Below are 24,774 nucleotides of genomic sequence, written 5' to 3' on the forward strand. Positions count from 1 at the left end.
ACAATTACCATAATATTATATCTAATATTTTATAGATTTGTTAAATGTTAAAAAGAAGAAATAATTATTTATCACATTTGCATTAAAATTAGTGAACAATGCATTACTGTGATCACTTACATTCTGTATTAAGAATTTGCAAATAAAGAGAGTGCGAAATATCTTTTCAAAACCACTTCAAAGGGGAAAATCGCTCGTATTTGATGCCATCTAAAAATGAATAAAACCATCGAATTCATCATGCCTTAGACATATTTGATGGTAATACAAAAATTATTTTTTCCTTCTGCTCCCTCCTAAATTTTATCTATGCATGTAGGTCTAAAAAATGAATAACCTGCATAAAAAGTTTTCCAATAAGAGGTGTTATTTTGAATAGCCCGCTATTTCAGTAGATATCACTTTTGAAGTTGTCATTTTTTGATATTTGACAAGTAGAAACTGAAGCCCCTTGTCGGACCGCAATACAAAGACAGGTGAACAAATTCGAGCTGTTGGGACAAGTTAGTGATGTGAAGAATAAAACCTGTGCACGTCGCCCAAGAACAACTGAAATTATTGCTGTTGTAGCCGAAAGTGTTGAAGAAAATCCAGGTTTGTTCATTCCTCGTCTTTCTTTGGAATTAGTCATTCCACAAACGTCATTACACCGTATTTTGCATAAAAATTTAGGTCTTAAGGCTTATAAAGTCCAGTTAACATAAGAACTCAAGCCAGCCGATCATCAACAACGTCGTGTCTTTGCTGATTGGGTCATTGAAATGCATGAAAATTATTCGGAATTTCATCGAAAAATCATCTTGAGTGATGAGGCCCATTTCCACCGCGGTGGCTTAGCCACCAAGCAAAATTGCCGGATCTGAGGTTCAGAAAATCCAAGAGTTGTTGTTGAAAAGCCTCTCTATCCTCAACGTGTTACTGTTTGGTGCGGTTTATGCTCCGGCGGAGTCATTGGACCTTACTTTTTCGAAAATGAAGCTGGAGCAACAGTTACGGTGAATGGATTGCGCTATCGAGAGATGATTAACGATTTTTTATGGCCGGAATTGGATGATATTGATCTGAACAACGTTTATTTTCAACAAGACGGCGCTATGTGCTACACAAGCAACGAAACCATTGATGTTTTACGGGAATAACACCTCTTATTGGAAAACCCTTTATTTTTATTTTTATTTTTATATTTTATTTAATATTTAATTAAAAAATGCAATTTTCCGCAAATTTGATGTAAAATCGAAAAATCTAGATCGAGAATAAATAACGGGTGATCAATTAAGAGGAGTTTTTTTCATTTGCGTTTTTTTTACAGATCGCGCGCGAGTTGTGGCAAACTGTCATCGTGGATTTGTTGAACAGCGTTTGGCATTTCATCATGGAAAAACTCACACCGCAACAACGTCTACAAATTGTTCAACTGTATTATGAAAATCAGCGTTCTGTGACAAATGTTTTTCGTGCGCTTAGACCGCATTATGGTCAACATAATCGGCCTGCCTTAAACACTATTCGACATACCATCAACAAATTTGAATCCGAATATTCATTGGTGGATAATTCTCGACCGAATAGACCACGTCCAGCAAGAAGCATTGAGAATATAGCGGCAGTAGCAGAGAGTGTACGTGAAAACCGCGATGAATCGATTCGGCACCGTTCTCAGCAACTTGGACTGTCGTATGGAACAACTTGGTCAATTTTACGGAAGGATCTTCATTTAAAAGCATACAAAATACAGCTCGTACAAGAACTAAAGCCAAATGACCTTCCTGCACGTCACCGTTTTGCTGATTGGGCTCTTGAAAAGATTGAAGAAGATCCGCTGTTTTCGAGAAAAATTTTGTTCAGCGATGAGGCGCATTTCTGGCTCAATGGTTACGTCAATAAGCAAAATTGCCGTATTTGGGATGAAGAGCAACCAGAACAGGTTCAAGAGCTACCTTTACACCCAGAGAAAACAACGGTCTGGTGTGGTTTATGGGCTGGTGGAATCATCGGTCCATATTTTTTCAAAAATGATGATGGCCGCAACGTAACTGTGAATGGTGCTCGCTACCGTACCATGATATCGGACTTTTTGCTAACTGAAATTGAATCTAATGATCTCTACGACATTTAGTTTCAACAAGACGGAGCCACTTGCCATACAGCTCGTGAAACAATGACTTTATTGAGAAGTCATTTCGGAGAGCAGCTGATTTCACGTTTAGGACCTGTGAGTTGGCCACCAAGATCTTGTGATATCACACCTTTGGACTTTTTTCTTTGGGGATTCGTGAAGTCCAAGGTCTATGCTGATAAACCAGCTACGATTGAAGCTCTGGAAGCCAACATTACGCGTGTTATTCACGACATACCAGTTGAAATGCTCGAACGAGTGATTGAAAATTGGACCTTCAGAATGGACCACCTTAAGCGTAGTTGCGGCCAACATTTGAATGAAGTCATATTCAAAAAGTAAATGTCAAAGAATGTCCTTTCAAATGATAAATAAAGGTTTTGAACATAATTTACATTTTTGTTTTTTTTTTTAACTATTGAAAAAAGCACCTCAAGATTGACCACCCGTTAGTTAAAATATTATCTTCTAAATTCGAAGATTCTTCTAATGACTGAATAAAACGGAAAAAAATTTTAATGGGAAGTTTTTGAATTTTAATAATTTTTGTATAACTGTTATGATGTGTCTTTATGGTTTTTGTTAGACAATCAGCTCTAATTTTATAAGCAAAAACTATAATAAACATTCAAAATAGTCAAGGCCGGTCAAAGCATTGAGGTGCTATAGTTCTTTCATATATACTTATGCGTATATATTTTAATATAGATAATTTATCAATATTATTTGTGTGAATGCCAATGTCTCTTATTTTCCCTAGTTTCAACAATTTTCACTCGTAATAATAAGCCAAGTGGTGCAAAATTTAAATTTATTTTATAAAATTTGCCATATAAAGCAAAATATTATTTAATTTGGCGCATACGTTTTCCTTACACAAATGTTGCATGCCACATACGTAAAGCAGGATTTATTTATTTTATTCCAAAATAATTACTTTGATGTTTGCTTGACTGTTTCAAGACAATAATATTTGCATTGCTAGAAAATGTGCGATTAATATTTTAGATACTCAGCAATAAACTCCTACTTATGCGGCTTCATATTGCATATAGTAACATAATCCAGCGTGACGCAATCACATAATCATAATCACTTTATTCATTTTCGAGTGCTTATTATGCAGATTACTATTGTGCGCGTTAGTGATGTCTATGTTTCTACGCTCATCAGAAATGCATGAAAATAAGCAGATATAGCCACAAATGACTTTTGGGGCCGATATGTTTCAATTATGCTTGAGTACAATTGAAGTTGTTGTAGGCTTATATGAGTACAGCATCTGGGCATCAAAATTGCCTGATTTCATTTTACATATCTGGCAGGCTAAAAATGTGCTTGCATACCTACTTTTCTCCAAAATTCATATAGATTTAGAGCAATTTCATTTTTGTACGTCCTGCGCAAAGCCATGTTGAACAAGCCAATTTCAATAAATTTTTTTTTTATTGTTCTGATATTAATACATATAAATACTAAAAAAATTATTATGATGTGAGGAATATTTTCCGCGAACGGCTTTAGATATAGGATATAATTTGCTGGCATTTTATTCATGAAATAATTTCTTTTTAATGAAGCGGTGATCAAATAATAGAAAACCTCTGTTTGTAGTAGCGAGCGCCCTTCTGCAAGCAATGAAAAACCTCCAAAACATTTTCGTCATGTAACAGAGTAATTTACAGACGACATAAACGTGTACGCTTCCTCATTTATAGCACAGCATCAAAAACATTATCATCAATCCCTTTTATCCCGGATGGAACATAGGGCCTGATAGGTTAAAAGTGGAAGGGGCTTTGAGAAATCTTTGCTTTCTCAGATCAGCATTCTGCAACCTCAATTCTTACTCTCACTCCCACGTGGCACACCCTGGTAACCTGAGCAGCTAGAGCTGAAGGCGAGGTATCCACCGTTCCCACGACAGTCGATTCTACATAACCGGAACGACCCGGATTTATATCTGCCCAAGGACTTTCATGGGAAATGTTTATGCTACTACAACAACAAGGTATGAACAACATCAAAATTGATGGTGCAAATTTGATAAGAAACTCCACTAGACTGGCCTGTGCAAAAATGTGTGAACTGATGTTGAAGAATCATTTCTGTTAAAAACAAAATTTTGTGATGCAATTCTGACATTTTTTTTCCTTGTTTACTCCACTCGGGAGCATAGGGCTTCGACGCGACTTCTCCATCGTACACGGTTCGAGGCTGTTAGTTTGCGCAGGATCGACCTTCTCCAAGCGATTTTTGGTCGACCGCGACCTGTTCTCCCTTGCGGGTTCCAGTTCAGTGATCCAATCCTAATAAAGATCTGGTCAAATCTATGTTCCGTTCTATTCGTTTGGTAATTTTGTCATTAGTTTGGTAGCACTGGCAAGAAAATATTGGGTTGCTGAAAAAGTTCATAGCCTTTTAATAATTTCTTTTATTTTACAAAGATTCGTTTGCTGTTTGGCAAAGGGTAAGTACTAATTCGAGAGAACTCTTTCTGCTGATATACAAAATTAATTTTATTTAATTTTTTCGTTTTGAGACTTAGGAGTACCCACTAGACTAAAATCAACATTGTCGGCGAATACATATATAGTTGATTAACTTATTGATATAAATATGGTTTTTCGTTTAAATAAAAGTCTCAAAGGTGTATCAAAATGGCACTTCTGTGCTACTTGGAGAGTGTCAGCCTAGTTCGTCAACCATTTCACCTACCTACTTCCCAGTTCAATGTAGCATCGTTGCACCCATATCTCCGCTAATCGGCGAGTTGTATCTCACCTCGCGTGTACCTTCGACCCATGAAGCAATAATTAAAGGTGATGTAAGTAGCCAATTTTCACCCTGTGTTAGCCATCTTGAAGCTACTTAATAAATCCGTCTTGTCCTCTTGGAAAAGCTACTTTTTATTTCAGAGCAAATTCTAAAGAAAAAGTACTCAAAAGCGTAGAAATTAAAACTTTTGCTGAAAAAGTTAGCAGGCAATACTGTTTTGCCTATTCCATTTTGCTTAGACTTTCGCATCTTTCAATTCTATTGAAAGTTCTGTGAAAATTACATTGATAAATAGCTGCCACATAGCCACATTTAGGTAAGTCTTTTGTTGCAGATTATCAATCTGATTTTTTGTTAATAACTGCTTAAAATTTATATACACAGATTAAGATTTTTCGTGAAATATCATTTTAAGTAAATTAATAAAATTGAGATTTTTAGAATACTTAAAATTAAAGTAAAGTAAAGTAAATTAATAAAATTGAGATTTTTAGAATACTTTGTTTATACAATAAAGGAAAACACTACAGTTTTCTTAACAATTTTCGGGGATGATTTTATCAAAAATGCCTGTGTTTTCTTTACTATTCATTTTTGGATTGAATCTTTTAACAGACGAAATATGCCAAAACCAAGCTGTGTTTTGTGCCACAAAACGTGGCAAAAGAGAAAGTTAAGTTTGTTCATGTTCCCAAAGACGAACACCACAGCAAGTGCAATCCGAAGGTGTTATGCGTTGGGGCTCGATATGTATCAGCCCATGGAAACAGCAGAGTTCATTGATACGGTGAATGATTGGTTCGATATTTTCAATACAAAGTTTTCGAAGTTTCAAACTGTTGCTGCAAAAAGGCCCTATGGGATGGACTTGGGCCAGCAGGATGAAATTATAAGTAAGATGGACGCCTTGAACGATGAAACACGCGCTTATGGACGAATTTCAATGTTGCCTTTTCAAAGGGGCATACAACTAAGTAACAAGTCCCTCAGGGACTTATATCGTTATGTTCAGGAAAAGTACTGCTTTCAGTGCATTCTGACTTATCGATTAAATCAGGATGTACTGGAGCATTTTTTCGGGGCGATACGAGCCAAAGGCGGGTTGTATGACATTCCTAGTCATATGGAATTTAAATATAGATTACGAAGACATTTATTAGGTGAATTAATGCATATATTACTCATTTCTGAATAACTTAACGATTTCTATTAACAGCACGAAATACTTCAATATTAGTTGATCGGGGCAATGTTGAGGCCGACGAAACTAACTGGCTCCGTCTCAATGATACTTCTTTAGAAACTTTACAAAGTTTGCTAACAGAAGATGAGATAGTTTCAGACGACTCTCTCTTCGCCAACGATTCATTAAATGAGGACGCAGACTTTGATAGCTTACACGAAGATACCCTTGAATATATTGCCGGTTACATAATACGCAAATTAAAGTTGACCGATTGTTCATGCAATGAGCCTACATTTACTTGGGTTGACACTTTATCTAAGGGCGGATTAGTTAAACCAAGCACCGAGTTCTTGGACAAAATTAAAATGTTGGAATCAACGTTTAACCAGTTCAACGGCAGGGAGCTTTACGGTGGGATATCATTTTTACAAAAATTGTTCAGATTAAGTGAGAACGTGAGTTTACGCCGGATGCACTTTCGAATAAAGCATCGTAACCGGTGCAATAAACAAAAGAAGAGAACAATGAGCATTCGATAAGACAATTGTAAGTAAAGTATGCAATGCTTTGGGCGTCTACTTATGTTTCTGCGTATATATAAATTTATCTTTTTTTAACACATCTTTTATACTTGTAACTTTGCAGGTAATCTCGTTAAAAAATCAAATGTATGATTAGCGGACGTGACGAAATAAAAGTGGTTTTTCCTCGTTAAGAGTTTCCACTATTCTCAAGTTATTCTATTTATTACTTCAGTGTAGGTTTACAAGTGGCACATATAGATTCCAATCCGATGCATGGTCAAAATACATATATATATGTATATGACACAAATCCATGGGAATAGTTAACTTAAAAATATAAATAATTAAGTACCACTTATAAAATAACATAAAATTATTCTATGGCTTACAACGGCCTTTTTCAATTTTTTACTACATTTTCAGAAAGGGGATAAACTTATGCCCTTTTTCCCTTGCTTCCAAATTGCATCAATGGATTAAGTAGCATCCGAAATCAGTTGTCAAACTTTACTTAACCTTGTATAATTGAATCATGACTTCGACCTATGTAAGTGTCACGTTTGAGTTTACTTATTTACTTTGGATTGCTCGTTTATTTGTTGTGTGTTCAATTTTCGAATGTATTTTTTTTTCTATTACTTTATACATTTTTTATTATTTCCCTAATCTATCCTTTCTCATTCCCTGTTGTACGTGAATTTACTAGTCAATAGGCGCGGTTTGACTTAAGGCATTGGATACTTACGTAGGTAGATCACATTTGACAAACAAAGGGCAAATGGCTACAAGTTTCCAAAAATGGTGCCATAATTAATCGGTCACAAATATTTTATTTATTTTTAAAATAGTTTAATTTTGGGTAAACATTTTTTTCTAATATGTGCTTTCATGCCTCTCCACGTATTGGAGCCGCGTCTCGCGCAATGCACGGCTCAATCGCATCAATTGAAGTCGATACCGATCTCCTGTTATGGTTTCGCTTGGTTTTAACAGTTCATAACAAATAACACCAACTTGGTCCCACCAAATACACAGCATAACCTTCGCAGCGTGACTATTCGGCCGAGGCGACGACGTAGAAGCATGACCGGTTAGTTGGTTGGTTGGTTAAAGTGGTGATTCTTCCAGAATCCAACTAGCGCTTTCGCACCATTTTGTTGCCACATCCTCGTTGCCAACTTGTTTAACGGTTTTTTACAGCATAACTATATCCAGTCTGTGCGGTTTAGGAACCTTATTAGGTTGTTAACGTCTAAGCCAGATAGTTGTTCGAGATTCTCGAACAGCGGTTGGCCCAGGGTTAACATTCTGTCCTTCCATAGGGCAGGGCATTCACAGAGGAAATGGAAGATTGTTTCCTTTTTCTCCGGTTGTTTACAACTGTGACAGTATGTATTGTGAGGGATACCCATTTTGGCTGCTTGCTCTCCGATAGACCAAAAGCCAGTTATGACTGCCGTTAGTCTCCAGGCATCCCGTCGTTTCATTCTTATTAATGCCGAAGATTCTTTGGATTACTGTAAGGAATCCATTCTTCATCACCCATCACGATGCAATGAAGAAACCCCTTCCTTTTTTGCCGCTGGAGCAGTTGTCTCAACATCTTCGAAGATTTTTGGCCTTGCTTCACCGTCTTTGAAGCGACGGAACCAATCTCGGCACGTTGTTTCACTTAAAGCAGTATCTCCATAAACTTTTTGTAGGTCTCGATGCGCTTCAGCCGCCGTTTTTTTCGAATGAAAGAGGAAAATCAACACTTCCCGCAAATGACGATTATTCGGCACAAAATCAGACATCTTCACAAAACCAAAAGTTTATGATACCAAAATAAAATCACTAATGTCTCGAAGCAGTTTGTTTACCATATGTCTAAGCTTGGTTTATGACGTTAAGGTAACATAACCCACTAGCACACACTGCTGGCGGAATCTATTGACAAACAGCGGGAGCTTAGTTGCACACCTAATAAATTCTCAACAGTTGGATAATTTCTTTGATATAAGAAAGACCTGCACATTTTGCTGGTACAAACCAGTACCAACGCTGGCTAGAATAATGCAATGGAACACTAATTGTATTATGCCATGAATTTCTCTTTGCTCGATGGAATTCATTATCATTCGCAAACAAAGACTACCATTACGAACTGATGACTAAATGGAAACTTCTTTGTGCTAAAACAGCCAATGTGAAAAGCAGTCATACGCGGCCAATTCACTTTTGAGTCATTGCAGAAATACACATAAATGTGCTTATCATTGGATGTGTAATTGTAGGTACTGCTTGAGTGTAAACTCATTGCTTATGCTGAGTGAGGACAAACAAAGAAATTCATGCCAAAAAACAAAGAAAAAACACAAAGAAAAAAACGAAAGAAAAATGTGTAGTCATTAGGCAAAATGTGGCTAGGAAAACCAAACATATTATATTTAATACTAATACAGACAACACAAGCAGATTTCCAAACAATTACGGGAAAGGGAAACGGAAATTACTGCTAACCTAATGCCACACTTCAGAAAAGCACGCACTTATGTACATACAGACCTAAATCATCAAAATAAGGCGGAAATAAGGCATATGGACAATACGCATTTTCAGCTGTATAATGCATACTCGCCCATGCATATATGTATATATGTACCACATATTTGTATGGATGTGTACCAACAAAAATAATATGAAATATAATAGGAGAAGAATGTACCTATAACGTGATTTTGATACCCATATCAAACCATTTATGGTAAAAGCTACGCAACACAACCCTTAAAGCGGTTAAATTTTCGCAAAGTGCAATTATGTAGAAATTCAATTCATTTACTAGGGGATAAGGGTCTAAGTTTGGGTGGCACCGTACTTTACATACCCAACCCACATTTTAAGGAGAATGTCACAGTCACAGTGACTGCTTGTATTGGCATCAACGAAACATAGAAAACTCTCACACAATCAGGTTAAAGGAGGTTGGCCTCCTGAGGTAGTCTCCAAGGGACATGGTAGCATTATCGGGCAGTTAACACCGTATTTCTCCGAACTTCGAACAGATCTCTCTATCCGCAAACTGGAGTTTGAAGATCATGCCAGGCCAATCTATTCAAGTAGGCAAGATTGGAACAATGGGATACCGACGCTGTTACCTCTGCCTTCACTGACAGATTCAATATGGAATCGGGAAACGTAGCAGAGATTTTCTCTAAATCAACCAATTTATCTATTACTTTAAAACTGCCGAATACTGGTAGTGTTTTTCAAGCTTTTGCGATTCAGGTCTTTGTGGTCTTAGAGGCCACGGGAGCGAGGAAGATATCAAAACTTTTTCCGAAAGTCAAGCTGCAATCAAGGCTCTGACAACGCAATGGGGAAGATCCAAATTGGCTAATTCCTGTAAGGAGGAGATATAATCTCTTAGGTGTGCAAGTAACACTTCTCTAATCTGGATTCCAGGACATAGGACATACTTATATAGGGAAATGAATGAATCGACTGAATTGATTTCAGAGCTCTTCCAGCCGGTCATTGGCATCTCCCGGACTGTTGTTAGAGGATAATTGCACAACTTTCTCCATTACATCAACAGCTCTGGCTGGCAGTAGATATCTGCTCGTTGGAGGTCTCATAATGGTATAAAAATGGAGCTTTAGTCCAATTTGGAGAGTTCCAGTCTGCTACTTTAACCATTTCACCTACCTGCCCTACCACACTCACAGGCGTTGTCAAAAGGATTATCATGAATGCAAACATAGGCCTGTTGGTCCATCATATTAGGATTTGTGGTGATTCTAATTAAAATTTACCAAAAGTTCCCGTCCCTTCATGTCACCCTCGTGCGTGTAACAGGGAAATATTTTGTTTTAATCTTTACGCAAGAAATATTTAGTTATTCTAACCACGCGCTATTTCTTGAAATGTATGCAAATTTCTTTCTCCAAATCGCCTTATCTTATCCCTACTTCTTTTCGCGTATTTAGGTGCTTCTAGGTTAACCAGTATTGATGAAATTTCTGATCTAAGCCTAGTATTCGCCTCGAGATTCTTCGCTCAAAGTCAACTAAGTTACAACATTTCAAAACCTTCAGGTGGTAGTCCAATGCAAGCTGGCTTTGTTTGCCTGGTTTTCTTAGCTTTAGTAACTTGTAGGCCAAATGGGCGCGTTGAACGCTGTCATCACAATCAGATGATTCGTAAAAGGAAAAAGGAGATAGAGATTTTACCCACATTCAGTAGTAGATAATACATTTATGAATGTTGACGTTAATTAGAAGCTGTGCAAACTTATCTGGAATTTTTCTTCTAATAGCAAAAAACATGAAAGTACAAACAGACAACAGAAATCTAAATTTTTACTGTTATGGTTGGGCTCACCGATAATTCAGTGGTTTTGAACATTTTTCCATTTTTATATATTTGGGACAAGTAATAGCTACCATTCGGAATTCACAGAGAGAACGTCGGTTCGAATCTCGGTGAAACATCAAAATTAAGAAAATTTTTTTTCTAATAGCGGTCGCCCTCGGCAGGCAATGGCAAACCTCCGAGTGTATTTCTGCCATGAAAAAGCTCCTTATAAAAATGTCTGCCGTTCGGAGTTGGTTTGAAACTGTAGGTCCCTCGATTTGTGGAACAACATCAAGACGTGCACCACAAATAGGAGGAGGAGCCGGGCCAAACACCCAAAAAGGGTGAAGGCGCCAATTAAATACCTCACTAAATATCTCATTATTTGTTAGCTACCAAGCATTTCTTTAGGTTTTTCCAGAGTTTCAATCCTTTATTGTTTTCGCATTATGACTTGCCTTCCTGGCAGAATTCGTACATATGAATAATTTCGCTAGTAGCATTCTGGTCGATTTCAAACTCCTTACTACTATTCCAACTACAGCGGGAACTTAAAATTTCGTTTGGCTACTGCTCTGAGCAACTCTTAGTAATGAAACGTCTTTATCTTCATCGTGTGCCAAGGCTGATAAGTAGATGGACTAATAGCAGACAGACCGGCAAGGCATAATCTTCTTCCTTTTACCATTCTGAGTATTTTGTTATTTCCAACTCGATTCTTTTACACCGTTCCACAAGACATTAATGCATGCAACCTTTTAATATCCCAGTACTTGAGGGTGTGGAGGTATAAAAACCACAAAAATGTGAAAGCCACTTAAGTCAGCTGTCAACCGCATGACCCACGTTTGATGGTTCATCCAGCAACTTATTTATTTATTATGCTTATTAAAGACAACCGCCGTATCCGGGGGGCTTGTGCATGACATGTTGCCAGTTTGTTCATTTTAGTTGTGGGGTTGCTCCCAACCTTTCGGATGACAAGCATTAACATTGACAAAAAAAGACATAATTTATTAACTGTTGCCCCATTTATGCATTTTTGCCGCAGGATAAACCTCTTTTTCATAATTAATGGATATTTGAAGGGGTTGTGAAGACAGGAGCCATAAACGTAGGTGCTACTTGAAATGCTTTTGTGTGTCACTTAACACTCAATTCAGGTGTTTTGTTTACTAGCTGAAAAATATACATTTTTACTGTTACTTATTGAGTTTTCTACGGAATTTTCTTACAAAATGAAAGTAAAGTGAAGTCAGCTCCTAAGTCACTTCGGTCATAAAGGGGCTTTTAAGCAAAACTCGAATCGGAGAGAAAGTTTGCGTTAAACACATTTGAAATGCTTGCGGCAATCCACTATCTAATTTTTTTTTATGAAAATACAATTCATTCTATTACAAAACCATATAAATCCGAGTTTCACACTTTTCATAAATAAAAAAACATGAAAAAACTCTCATAAAAATTTCACACTTTTTGATCAGAATTTTTAGAAAAAATTCGAGTGTAGATTTCTATATATTTTTGTAAAACTTGTATTTAGGAACAAATTTCATGTATTTTGGGGATTTTTTTGGGTAGACCAGGTTTTTTTCAAAAAATTATTCATATTTTTCCAGCGAAAAAATTCTCAAATTCAAAAATCAATGCTTTTTTCGAGCAACTTTAAACTTTCAGAATTGAATTTTTATAAAAATTTCGGTCATAGATTTCTATAGGTATAGTATTTTGGTACAATGAAGTGCAAGTTTGATGTTGATTTTGAAACGAAGTATCTTCCTTTAATGGCTGCTTCCTCGAAAACTTTTTCGCACGTAAGGCAAAATTCGTGTATAAAAAACCACGTGGTTCGCTTTTAGCAAAAGTTAATTTTTAATAATATTTGCTTCTTTTTTGACTCTAGGTACATACCTATGAAATGAGACTTTTTTCAGTTGCAAACGTTTATTAACAAAAACGGTTACAAATTTAATCTTCAAAATAATAGCCATAGCTAGCAACACATTTTTCCCATCTCTCAGGCAATTTGTGGATGCCGCGCCAAAAAAATTGGCCAGCTTTGGCCGCAAACCAAACATCGAGCCAATTGTTGGCTTCTTCGTGAGAATTGAAGCGCTGCTTGGAAAGTGCGTGGGCCTTCGATGCAAACAAATGATAATCGGAATGCGCCAAGTCTGGTGAGTAAGCCGCATGCACCAGCGGTTCCCAATCGTACGTCTCCACCAATTCCTGGGTCGCTCTTGTTCGATGTGGCGGTGCATTGTCATCAAGAAAAATTACTTTGTGACGCCGATCGGCATATTTTGGGCGTTTTCGGTGCATAGCGCTGTTAAAATCGGTCAATTGTCGTTGGTAGCGTGTTTCACCTGGTTTTAATATTGTAGCTCGTACCAAATCATACCACGCTGATCTCAAAAAAAAACACACAGCACTGCCTTGCGGCCGAAGTGATTTCGTTTGGTCGTTGTTTTTGGCTTGTGGCCGGGCGGGCCATACGATCGTTTACGCTTGAAATTAGAGAAATACACCCATTTTTCATCACTCGTAACGATTCGATGCAAAAAAGACTTCCTTTTGAACCGAGCGAGCAGCATTTTACAAGTGGTTTTTCGGTTCATCAACGATGTCCGCAAATAGTAGTTTGAAGGCACGAAATTCGACATTTTTAAGAACGAAAGAAATGCATTGTTGTATGAAACGTAACAAACAATGAACTGAATATTGCTGACAGATGACAGAAGAAAAAAACAAGACATTAGGGAAGGTTTAAAAATACTCCTAGCGACATCGATGGACTAATAGCTGAAAGTCTCATTTCATAGGTATATACCGGCATTTGCTTCTAGTTTTTAATCATCTTTCGTATACCATATCATATGTAAGGAATGGGTTGGTGTCGAAATTCTGTATGTACAAAATTCTAAAAACAAAATTCAGCTTTTTAAAATTCTGCTTTTTAAAATTCTGCTTTTTTAAAATTCTGCTTTTTTAAAATTATGCTTTCTAAAATTCTGTATTACAAAATTCTGTATTACAAAATTCTGTATTAAAATATAATGTTAACAATGTTAAAGAGGTAATGTAATTATTTTGAAAAAGTGCGCACTTTTCCAAAATAATTACATTACCTCTTTAACATTGTTAACGTTATTATTTTAATACAGAATTTTGTAATACAGAACATTGTGGGATATTCATTGTCAAATTTAGGTATGGTTATTTGTTAGTAAAACTTTTTACACAATTTGAGTATATGCGCCCCATTGTTTTTAACATATTCGTACATACCTATGTACATACCTACGTTAATTATAGTTGACAACATTTATACATTGGTATGTACATAGGTATGTTTGCAATCAAATATTACCTGGAGATGAGAACTTCTATCACAAATGAGGAATTACAATTTCACCACACCTGTCTACAACGGTTCTTATATTGTTTGTTTACCTTCTGTTAAGTGCTGACTTTTTGTGAAAGAGCGTGGTTTAATATTATATTGATAAAAATGTCCGAAACAAGAATTTTGAAAACAAATAAAAATAAGGAAATGTTGGGTGTTGATGGGTATTTCTATTATTTAGAAAGAATAACAAAACAAAGGACACATAATTGGTCGTGTTCCAAGAGAATAGCGTGTCACTGTAAATTTCGATTGGTGACTGAATTAAAAGACGGTATCCATTGTGTGATTAAAAGGTCCGGTGTACATACCCATAGCCCTGAGGCAGTGGAAGGTTTTGTTCGCGATGCTAATATAAAGCTTAAAGAGTTATCTAAAAAAACATGCTTGCCGGCTAGCCAGATAATTCGAGAAACCATTATGCTAACTCCGAGCGATAGCCGTGATGCTTTACCTTCTAAAATGGCCCAAAAAAGTAAAATAATGCAGACTAGAAAAACGAAATGGAACATGAAAGAACCAAAAACTGTAGATGATATTGATATGCCACTTAATTTATATGTCCTTGAAGGCGAGCTTTTTGTCTTAGCAGAAAAGTGGGTCGATGATGAACTTTTTATAATATTGGGGACAAAATCTTCATTGGAAATGCTGAGTAGCAGTGACTGCTGGGCTGTTGATGGAACTTTCCATGTTGTTCCTCGCGTTATGAGGCAACTTTTTTCCATACATGGCAGAGTACATGGCGAAATCGTGCCTCTCGTTTTTTGCTTGATGAGCAAAAAACGTTGAAGTCATATGTCGCTGTTTTTAACGAGTTGCTGACGATTGCAGGTAACCATGAACTAAATTTATACCCTCAGCGTATAATTTGCGATTTCGAAATGGGTATCATATCGGCAATTAAGCAATGTTTCCCAAATACTGATTTACGCGGCTGTTTGTTCCATTTTGGACAAATAATATGGCGAAAGGTTCAGAAGGAGAGGTAATTGAAGCCTATTTTATGGTTGTGTATGTATACTAAGTAATAGTATGTTCTTTTTATGTATAGATTGGCTCAAAAATATGGGACTTCGGTGGAATTCGCACTGCAAGTCCGAATGATTAAAAGCTTAGCTTTCGTACCGCCAAGCGAAATACCGAATTACTTTCAAACATTACTTAATAACTGCGATGATGAAAGTGTAAAAAAATTACTAGTTTGGTTTGATAAAAATTATATTGATATAAATAATAATAATTCCAAATATTCTCCCGAGTTTTGGTCAGTGCATGACCATAATGCATCGCAAACAGAAACGTTTCCTAGAACACAAAACAATATTGAAGCGTGGCATCGGCGGCTGAAAGTTATTGTTGGAAGAAGAAATTCGCAATTTTACCATCTTGTGCTAAGTTTGCAAAAGGAACTTATTTTAGCGAAAACTCAAATATCAAGAAAAGAAAATGGAGAAAGAGTTAGAAGAAAAAGGAAAATAATTAAAAAAAAACAAACAGCTGCGAAGAATTATTAAGAAAAGAAATGAATTAAGTCACACTACATATTTAAAAAGAATTGCAAAAAATATTGTAATTGGCTAAACTAAAATATTGTTATCGCTTAAACATATATGTATATTTATGGAATAAATGTTTATTTTGGTACTTCTTGTATGACGAAAATCACAAAACTTGAATAAAGCAGAATTTTTCGCATTAAACACGCAGAATTTTGAAAAAGCAGAGTTTTAGAAAGCAGAATTCTATATTAAAAAGCAGAATTTTAAAAAAGCAGAATTTTAAAAAGCAGATTTTTTTTGCAATTTACAGAATTTTGTCACCCAGAATTTTGTAATACAGAATAATGACACGCTCCCGTAAGGAATGACCGACATTTTTTTTTTTTATATGGAAGAAAAACACTCAACACAATCAGCAAAGAAAATTCTCAAAATTCAACTCGATTTTAGAGTCACTTCAAATTTCCACTTTATAAGACCCCTGCGAAAAAACTGCGAATATGAAAGTTTGCTCGAAATTCTAATTAAACCTTTTTACATTTTTATGGTCCTTTTGTTTTTTTTTTAATTTGTAGACAATTTGAAACTTGGATTTTTATGGATTTTTTTAGGAAATTGAGCTTAATTTTCATAAAAATAATTATCAGAACTAAATAAAAAACAAGTAAATTATCAAAACCTGTCAGTTAGTTTGTATGCTGTAGTTATTTCATGCAGTATAAAGTGAATATCTAATAAAAATCTAGGCACTTCTAAACATATCTCCCTGGCAAGTCGAAAAATGGGGCTGCTTTTAGGTGCAAGACCTAACTCAGGAAAAATACAGAGAACAAGAAGCAAACCATAGCCAGCCACTTTCAGTAAATTAGACCGAAAGGAAGGATTTCTTGCTATTTTGTACCAGTGCCTGCCAAGGCTTAGATTTAGTTAGGGCAGAAGCTTTTCTACAAAGTTAAGAGGGCTCGTATGAGCGTACACCGTAAATCCGTCAAGTGTGGTACCACTGAAAGTTACTCGCGCCGCTCCATGTTGCTATTGTGATAAAGCTGAAGTGCTTAGAATGGACTTTATGCATAAGACCTAGTAACTGAAAAATGACCGGCTCATTAGCAGAAATTTTCGGGTCTTATTTAGCATAGCGACGGCTGAACTTCAAAAATCACTCTTCTCAGCTACAGCAGCAAAGGTCAGTCTTAAAAATCGCGCTCACTATGTAGAACCTCGTTCCAATTTTGACGCAAAACCTTCGAAGGTGGCTGGGTTCTTAAGTTTTCAAGAACATTAAAGACCCTGCGTGAGTATAATTTTTAGTAGAAAGAAGAGTTCATACAACCCAATTAATTCCAAAAAAATGTCGTGCACTCACTAGGCACATTATTCATTGTGGCATCCACTGAAAATAACAGCGAAAAGACAGTCCGCTCTGCTTTTAATAGAAAAATTAATAAGGAAAATGAAAAACTTTTACGCGAAAACTTCATTCTGTATAAATAATAAAAATAACATTACGCTTTGCATTTATTTTTTGTTTAATCAACGCTCTTGTATATTTGCAACTAAGCAACTAAATATTTCTAAAACACACAATGGCATTGTATCTGTAAATATATTTCCTTTCTTCATTCTTTCTTCTTCTTTCAATTTATCCCGGAGAAATAAATTTTTTTTTTTGACACAGTAAAAGAGAAAGAGAAAGTAGTGGCATTCATAGTGGAAGACGAATGGAGGGAAATATGCCAAGTGTCGCTGAATAAGTAAAATATTTATTTAATCATACAACGAATGCAAATTAGCCAGCGTCAAGTGACGGGTGACAAATGGTTAAAGCCAAAAGACAAGGCCACTAGTCACCGGTTAGAAGTAGGAGTGAGTTGCAGTAGCAGCTGAATATAATAAACGCTAGAGAATGAATGCGTATTGTGAGAGAAGGGAGTAAATAATATTAGGAGGGGTCGTATGGCAGCATTGAAGTTCGGTATTTGGCAAAGCGGTTAATTTTTCTTTTTTTCGTTTTACAACTTTTAAAAACTGTTGCTCTTCTTGGTTAAAATTTAAAAATTAATGATTATTCTCATCCCTCGATGAAATTACAATTCAAAGCAGTTAATATCATATCAGGTTTCCTGCCAACTGTATCAGGCCCTTTGTTAATTTGGTATTAGTTCATCCGGTATTCGCGCCGTTCGGCTAAAAACAAAATGCATGGCAGGTAAACTCGAATACCTAACTAAAATCTACTAGTCTCGGCCATAACACCCTTATTACGTTCCCATTGCGCCGTATTGTGATTATTACATTTGCAATGCAAACTCTGTTGTTTTTGCTCTTTTCGTCGCTCGGCTAATTTGAGCGCGAATGTCAACAAAAATGTCACATGAAACTGAGCTCTTTCTTTATATTTCCATTTTGCAGCTCTAATTAAGGCTTAAAATAACACAACTGGGGAGTCACATATTTTTAATAAAATAATTTTCTTAACTGAAAAATTAAATTTACAAAATTAAATAATCTTTTGAATGAAATTTGTTATTGAAAGCCTAATGAAATTTAACAAATTAAATAATTTCTTTCAATGAAATTTTTACTTCAAACGCTAAATTACATTTAAAAAATTAAATAATTTTTCTCACTAAAATTTTTATCTAAAAATTACATAATTGAATGCCAAAATTGAATAAATATTTTTTTCCATGAAATTTTCAATGAAATAAATAATTAAATTTCAAAGGTAAATACTATACATTTTTTAGAAAAATTTTTGTTTGAGAAAAGCAAAACTTATTTTTGTTTTCAATGGAATTTTTAATTAAAGGACTAAATAATTACATTCAAAAAATTAAATAATTCTTTTAGTAAAATTCCATCATTTTTCCAATTCAAATTTAATTAAAAAAATAAATAATTTAATTTAAAAAAATAAATAATTTAATATAAAAAATTATTAATTTTTTTCCAATGCAAATTTTAATTAAAAAACTAAATAACCGAATTTAAAAACATGAAATTATTTCTCAATAAAATTTTTAATCAAAAACTAAATAAATAAATTTAAAAATTAAAATTAATTTAAATTTACATTAAATAGTTTTTTCAATGAAATTTTAAATTAAAGAACTAAATAGTTAAGTTCAAAAAGTTAAATAATTTGTTTTATTGAAATCATTAATTTAAAAACTAAATAAATAAATAATTTTTCCAATTAATTAAACCACTAAATATGAGATTTAAGAAATTAAATATTTTTTTATGAAAGTTTAAATAAAAAAAAAAATTAATTAAATTTAGAAAAGTAGTAATTTTTTTCAATAAAATTTTTAATTAAAAAAACTAAATAACTAAGTTAAAAAAATTACATAATTTTTTCCATCAAATTTTTAATTAAAAAACTAAATATCTATAATTAAAAAATTAAAGAATTTTTTTGAATGAAATTCTTAATTAAATCACTAAATAATTATATTTAAAAACATTAAACATTTTTTAATTAAACAATTAAATTTAAAATGTTAAATGATTTTATTTATGAAATTTTTTAATTAAAAAATTATTCATTTTATTTAAAATATATTAAATTAATTTCTTTCAATGTAGTTTTTAATCAAAAAACTAAATAAATAAATTCAAAAATTGAATAGTTTTTTCAATTAAATTTTAAATTTAAGAACTAAATAATTAAATTCAAAAAGTTAAATAATTTCTTTCATTGAAATTATTAATTAAAAGCCTTAATAAATAAATAATTTTTTGAATGCAATTTTTAATTATAACACTAAAAAACTAAATAAAAAAATTAAATATTTTTTTAATGAAATTTTAATTTAAAAAACTAAGTAATTAAAATTAAAAAATCAAATACTTTTTCCAATGAAAATCTAATTCCATAATTAAATTTAAAAAATTAAGTAGAGTTCTTCAAAGATTTTTTTTTTAACTAAATAATCAAATTTAAAAAATTATATAACTAAGTTTAAAAAACTAAGTAATTAAATTTACAAAATTAAGCAATTTTTTAAGAGATATGTATGCCTATGAATATCGCTAATAAAATTACCAAATAAAAGTTAGCTAATAAACAATTAGTGTCGTACAATTTTTTGTTTAATTTTAATTTTTTTTTTTGGTGATTTCAATTTCAAACTTTTACCTATTTATAATTAATATATGAACATCTTTCATTTAACACCCTCATACTCATTTCTTCATATATATACATCAATTCGTTTATATTTGAAATTTCTAAATCGTCAAACACGCACACAAAAGCAATTGGCTTAATTGGCAAACCATTACTGAAATTAAACGAAAAGATTAATGAAAATTTGTAAATTTTTAATTGCCCCATTCAGAGAAAATTAATTATCAATAAACAAATAAAAATTCCCAAATTGAAAACCACAAACCAAGTGCTGATACCTATTGACGGACGGTGAGCAACTGGCATTGATTGATTATTTTATTAATTGCCTGCTTACTTGCGGCTAATATTTGTTTGTTTTGCTACCTTGCAATGTGGTCAGCTTGCTTCCCAGCTTCCAAGCTTAAAACTGCAAATTTATGTGCGAAAATTCCATGCTTGTGTAACGGCAATCAACACATTAATGGCAATAAATGATTCGCCCTCTCCCCTCTCTCGTTACACTGGCATTACTCATACGCCGTGTGCTGAATTTGCAACTTGCAGAGGACGGCAGGATGCAGTGCGCAGCCGAAATTAAATCAGACAAGCTATTAGATGCTCGCAATAAATTATACGAGGTTGCCTAGACAAAGCAAATATTTTCAGCATTCAATTTTTTGCTTCGGAAAAACTATTTTCATTCCTAATTTTTATTTGTTTTTAATTTTATTATTTTTATTTCCTTTCAGTACCCTTCATTTTACTTATACATCGGTGAAATAAGAACGCCATTTACATTTGTTGAGCTACCTGATCCTTATCAAGTGTCAAATTAACATATCGATTTTCTTTTTCCGCCATACCTCAATGCGAGCCTGCTTAAATTTCCTTAGCTTGATTGATTGATATGCCGGGAAAGCCACTATTCTCAAGAGGAAACAGTTAAAACAACTTTTGTGTACATTCTGTGAATCGCACTGACAGACTCTGTTTGTCTGTGTATGTATGCGAGAATATTGTTTGTGCATAAACTACAGTCAAAGTAAAATATTTACGAACGCTTTCCTCGCAAAATTTTTTTATTCTATTATCTCTGCTGCCAGTGTGCAAAGTGAAGCTCAAGTATACAATATATTTGTTCATTTGCCCAAATTAATGTCAAACCGAAATCGGCGTTGGGCTAAAATCGATTTCAAACCGAACCTTGGCCATTTCGTGAATCGATGAGATTTTAACTATTTACGAATGGTAAACGTTTTTCTATCAGCACAATTATTGACCAAACTATCTAGGCTGATATCCCATGAAACGCTATGGTTAGTCTTTTCGGTAGAATTAAGTCAGTTAAGCTGCAGGCAGACTAATCAACTACTTTGTTAGAATACTTACTTCGATTATAGTAACCAATACAAGTAGCCTGGGTTGTACGAATGCTAAGACGATAGCATCGAATCGCGTACGTTGAAGTACCTGTGTAAAAGCGCTGGGCTCTTCAAAGGAGTTGGTTGGTTGGTAGGCAATCAAAGGAGTAATCAGGGCGAAAAAAGTCAGTTATGAAATAATTTCGAGCAGAACAAAAGTTTAATTCATATTCGGTAAAAAATTTGTGAATTTTAATTTTGTAAATAACAGATACCAAGAACAGAATTGTCATAAAAGCTACCTCCCACGTAGAGGTGACCACCGACTTGTAGAAAAATATTGAGGAAGTTCTTTTTATGAGTGTCAATAAGTATCTTTTTTTGTTGTTATACTTGTAAATTTTCTTATTTCCTTCCTTCTTATTTTCTTATTAGAATTTTTACAGCATACAATTTTTCTAATTTGATACAAATTTTTCGACAAGAATCTCAAGTAGGAAATAATTGAAAATTTGCGGGCATTAACCCAAAAAATTTTCTATAAAAATTTCAAAGGGAAGTTTTCATGGACATAAATAACAAACGATTTTCATAAGAATCGCCAAAAGGAATTAAGAAAAAAAGTCTTCACGGATATCACCTGAAATATTTTCCATAAAAATAGCGAAAAGAAAGTAATTGAAAGACTACACGGACATCAACTTAAAAACGTGTCTGCAAGAATCTCAAAAGTGATTCTTTTGCTCATGAAAAATCATTTCAAGCATGCACTGAAATGATGTTCTACAAGCAAAATAAGCAGAAAAGAGAAGAACTAAAAAAATTTGTTTACAAGAATCTTAAAAAGGAAATAACTGAAAGGCGATTTTACAATTAGTTCCATGCTAAATGACCTGACCCATAGGTGATAATTTTGTGAGAGAACCGGGCCTTGTCGCAAAGGAAGCTAAAGGTATTACTCAGTAAAGCTTAGTATGGACTCCTGGTAACTCAGTAAAGCTTAATACGGATGGTATTTCCTATCGCAGTTTTCTATTACAAATCCTGAATAAATTATTAATTTTTTTTTTAAATAAATTTTAATTTTATTTATTTTAAACTGTACCGCAGTCAAACTAAGAATAAAGTCGTTGTTATAATCTGTAGTAAACTCTACTCAACGGATAGGCATTCCGCTTAGTCAAAACGGCAAAACTGTAGAAATCTAAGTTGATGGTAACTAAATTTTGATCGGTAGCCATCGTATGCCCCAAGAGAGAGTTCTATATATAATAGGAAGTGAAATTTTATCGCAGATGCAGAAGCGATGATGCAGTGAAAAGAGATTCACGCTATCTCTCTACGTCAAGTTCTAGCTAAGACGCAACAAAGTAATACTCTAAGCAACATCCGGACACACAGAGTAAAGTGCCTCAACCTTAAATGAGTTAACCTCACATAATAAATAGGTTGCGTTCCAAATTCCCACTAAAGCTTGGTTATAATTAAAATATTTTTTTCAACTCTTCGCTGACATTCACGCCCAGTTTTTGGGCATATACAGCAAGGGGCATTCATTAAAGGTGGTGGCACCAAACCAACAACAATGTTTTGTACATTGAAGTAGGAAAGGAAGAATGGATTCGCCTTGTTTCATTCTGGGCTGAGAGCTACATGGACACGGCGACAGAAAAGAAAGGAATCAGCTTATTTACCGACACCACCTTTAATAGGTTCGCCTTGATATATAAAAGTAGTAACCGAAAACGAAGCACAAAACTCGTTGGAACACTAATTTGACTCAATACAGAAATTTACTTGCGAGAAAGGAGGGAGGTTTGTTGTTATTGCGCTGCCTACATGGCCGTGACATGTCAACAATGATGAATTGATTTTGTTAAGAGTTATCAAAAGAGTATACAATTCCACTTGTATGAGTTTGTTAATATGATAAATATATGCCCTTGTGAGTATATACGCATGTATAAATATACAGGATGGCCCACAGTGGTTTCTTAAAAAAATAATAAAAAGTACAGAGTGGTCCGCTCAAAAAAATTAAAAGGGTGGTTCATAGTGATTTCTTAAAAAAATATACATACAGGGTGGTCCAATAAAAATTAAAAAAAAAACTTTTTATACAAGGTGGCCCATAGTGGTGTCTTAAATATATATATATATATATGTACACAGGGTGGTTCATAGGGGTTTAATATTTAAAAAAAATTAAGAGTATACATTTCAATGGGACAATATTTAAATCATGTGACTGCCTCGGCTGGTCTCGCAGTAACGCATCGTGTTAACCCAGTCTTCCAAAAACTTGGAAACGCTTTCTGGCTCTATCTTATGAATCGTTATGGACTTTCTTCATCGGTCATTCACGGAACTCTACAAAAAAAGTCGAAATCGCAGCTCCGAGGCGGCCAGTTAGATAGCTGATTACCAAATTTTACACGCAAAAAGTCTGTTGTGACACAGACTGCGTGGCATGGCGCGCTACTCTTCCGAAGCCAAATATCCGCCAAGACCATATATTCAATTCTCAGCCACCAAAAATCATTTATCTTGCGTTTGTTGTACTTAGCGCTAACCAAAATAGCGTTTCCAGTACCATTTTCAAAGAAAATTGAGCCACTGATGCCACGGCTCCAAAATGCCTCCCAATCTTTCACTCTCCCAGAATGGATTAGCTTCTCGACGATTACGTATATGAACTGGGACAGTTCTGCTTGTTAACATAGCCGTCGATATGAAAATGCACTTCGTCAGAAAATACATATTATATTGAACTCGCTTCAATAAATGCACTGTTTGAGCTACATAATATTGACCTTGAAAACAAGTTTACAATATTTCTCAAAGTTCTTCAAGCGTAAAGCGATCCATTTTATTACCCAGAGGGTTGTCAAAATAACATCTAATTAACAAAGAAAAGTATGTGGACCACCCTGTTCACTTGAAATATGCAATGTTTTTTTTTTTTAATTTTGTTTAAATTGGTAATTCTGATAGAAAATTTTCAAATTTTTAAAAACCTTGTATAAAGTTTTAACAACTGATTTTTTTACAGAATGAAATATATTTTTATAAAAAAAAACCTGCGATATAAAATATTCAAGTAAATAGATATAACTTGAATATGACTTATTTCCCTCATTTTTAATTCTAAAGGGTTTTTCAATTGGCGCGGGTCGATTTTGGTGCCCTGTGGCAGCCATTTTGTTTTGGTGACATCTGTCAAATCTTTTGTTTATTATTCAGTTGTTTATGCCAAATCATCATGGCAAGTTACACGATTGAACAGCACGTTCAAATGATAAAACTTTATTATCAAAATGAGTGTTCATTAACGCAAACGTTGCGCGCATTACGTCCTTTTTTCGGTAGACGTGGTGGCCCTTCCAATTTCTTATGGCCCATGTTGAATCATTTGGACCTATGTGGTTCCAGCAGGACGGCGC

The sequence above is a fragment of the Anastrepha obliqua genome, chromosome 5, assembly GCF_027943255.1.
Source record: "Anastrepha obliqua isolate idAnaObli1 chromosome 5, idAnaObli1_1.0, whole genome shotgun sequence".
In the NCBI taxonomy this organism is placed as follows: Eukaryota; Metazoa; Arthropoda; class Insecta; order Diptera; family Tephritidae; genus Anastrepha; species Anastrepha obliqua.